This window comes from Pteropus alecto, unplaced genomic scaffold (assembly GCF_000325575.1).
Source record: "Pteropus alecto unplaced genomic scaffold, ASM32557v1 scaffold135, whole genome shotgun sequence".
Classification (NCBI taxonomy): Eukaryota; Metazoa; Chordata; class Mammalia; order Chiroptera; family Pteropodidae; genus Pteropus; species Pteropus alecto.
The window spans coordinates 3,486,708-3,489,545 of NW_006438076.1; the positions used below are offsets into that span (position 1 = coordinate 3,486,708).

At 37.5% G+C, this 2,838-nt stretch overlaps 1 pseudogene; it reads left to right on the top strand.

Moving 5' to 3' along the window:
* Nucleotides 1-344: 344 nt before the first annotated feature.
* LOC102895155 lies at nucleotides 345-752 on the top strand (annotated as a pseudogene).
* The last annotated feature ends 2,086 nt before the right edge of the window (nucleotides 753-2,838 follow it).

The window sequence follows — 2,838 nt, forward strand, 5'->3', positions numbered from 1 at the left end:
TATATGTCTTGCTGTTGAATTGTACATCTGAAACTTACTGGATTTTGTTAACCGATGTCACCATACTAAAATAAATAAATAAATTTAGATAAATCAATCAATAAGTAAAAATAAAATGTGTTTTATAATGAACTGAGAGCTTAATACACACTGTCTCTTATAATCTACATAACAACCCTATGAGATATGTTGTAGTATTATCTTTAATTTACAGATTTTTTAAAAAATCAGATTTTCCATAAATGTTGTATAAATAGCCAAAGTGGCTAATTGATGGCAAAGCCAGAATTAGAGCCCAGATAATAGGACTCAAAGCCTATGTTAGGTCTTGTCCGTATGGTGGTATGAACTGTGAGGAGTTTGTGGAGTTCCAAGAATTACTCATGGTAATGAGGATGATTGATGACAGAATAGTAGTGTATGAATTAAACATGCAACAGCTTCCATTGCAGGGAAAATTGATGCCAGCCAAACCTGTAAACAACTTTATGAGTCTTTGGTGGAGGCTCATGCCAGTAGGTACAGAGTCATAAACAGTTGTACAGCTCAGACTTCATCAGTAGTAAAACACCTCCCAGAAGAAAGAGAAAAGGATTTGGATGATTTAATGTTATTAAAACAACTCGGAAAGAAGCAGGCTAAGTTGAAAAGGATGTAGTCAGAACTAAATGTTGAAGAAGTGGTAAATACAGGAGCTGTAAGGCGTTTAATGATGCTGCAAAATTCACTTCAAGCTTCCAAAGAATGAATAAAAAGATACTTAAAAAAAGGGGGGGTCATCTCTTAAGAGCTAAGCATGACAGACATCAACTAGGAGGGCTTCCTAGGATGATTTCTGAGCCAACAGTCCAAGACCTTTGTTGATTTCAGCCCCACTTAGCCAAGACCTCTAATATAAATAATTCTGATAATTATGGAGAAATCAACTACTATTTTATACTAATTTTGTAAAAAAAGAAAAAGAAAAGAAAGAAAGAAAGAAAGAAAGAAAGAAAGAAAGAGAAAAAAGGAAGATGTTTCATAACTATTAAAATAATTTTTTGACTCAGTATAAAAAGAATTTTTAAAAGCCTGTGCCTTTGATGCAGGACAAGGTGAATCCCCACAAGTGGGGACTCGATTCCTGCACTGAGAGTCAGTGAGGTTCCTTGACTGTGTGCAGAAAAGAATTCAGGCATATCCCAGAGTTAAAGACAAAGAAATGCTTATTAGAGAAGAAATAACACTCCACAGACGGAGATGTATTCTCCTCTCAAAGACAGAGAATGAGAGAGCCCAAGAGGGACTGAGAGGGACGGAGAGGGACTCTGAGTGTTCAGGGAATTCAGTTTATATGTCATTCTTAGTTTCTATGAAGTACAGTTTAAAGACTTTCTTCACCAGTTTTCCTTTGATGGTATGGGTATGTAGCATGAAAGGCATGCCAGCGATTCCAGCCTTTGACCTATAGGTTCCCTCTGGTATGGCTGCAGGGAAAGAATGGTCCGGTTTATTTCGTATAGGATACAACTTAAAGACTCTGCCTGTTTTCTTTTCATGGTATGGGTAAATAGTTTGTTAGTATTTCCAGCAAGAATCTTCCTTTTCCTGTAGGTTTCCTGTGGTCTGGCAGCAGCACATCACAGTCTCTGAATGTAGCTTGGTTTAACGTTTAGTTTTCATGCCTCTTCCCTGTGTTACCCTTAGACCCCAACCCCCACCCCATATTACATGTATGGACATATGAAAAAGCAGGGCCCAATGCATGTGAACTGTCATCACGTTACATTATCACGATCATCATGAAGACTGCAAAAGAGGCACCAAGCTTTGGGAAAGCTCGAAATCCTAACCGACCACCCAATAGACAGATTCCCACAGCTTTCCATGTTCATACCTTGAAAGGCAGATGAGGAAACACACCTAAGGTTTCTTGATCTCCGCACTAGTGGCAGTTTGGACGAGATATTCAATGGTGTAGAGAGTGTGCTGTGCATTACAATATGTTTAGCAGCATCCTCAGACTCTAGTCAGTAGATACCAGTAGCTCACACCACTGCCCCCGCCACACACACTGTAACAGCCAGAACCAGCTCTCATGGAGAACCAGCTCTCCAAATTCCCTGGAGAGCAAAATTGCCCCACTTTGAGGACCACTGAAATTCTCTGACTATAATATCATCAAGCCTCTGCTTAAATCATCACACTATTGCCTTCAAATCTGCTGCATATCCTTTGCAACATCCTCAGGGCTAGAATGCCCTTTTCCTTTGGGGTGAATTTTATTTAAAGAAAATAGTGAAATTAGCACACAATTGTCCCTCAAAAGTAATTACTGAATCAACTCAAGTTTGGTGAGTGAGGTGAATGATCAAGCTGAAGAATATCATTCTGGGACCAAATTGGTATGATTACAAAATAATGAAAGTTTATCTTCTTATGTAATTTGTAATCTTATGTAATTTGTAATAATGAAAGTTTATCTTCTTATGTAATTTGTAATTTCAAACAGAGAATTTCAGAAATTCTTAACCTACTGAGGAAATAACCTACTAAGTAACCTACTAAATAACCTACTAAGGTGACTATTATTGATTTCATCTCATTGCTTTTCAGTCCCAGTCAGTTTCAAATTAAAATACACTTCGATTTTATCTAAATTGTACCAATTCTTCATATTTTTCTGGTTGAGGATGAAAAACTTCCTAGTGTGTCAACGCATAGTTGTCTTAATGCAAAGACACACTGACCACACCGTTTTTCTATATCTGTTCCTCATACTATCCAGGATACAGCTTCACACTGGACCAATATCTTTAGAGAATACCAGATTATCATCTTGAATCTTAACACAAAGCT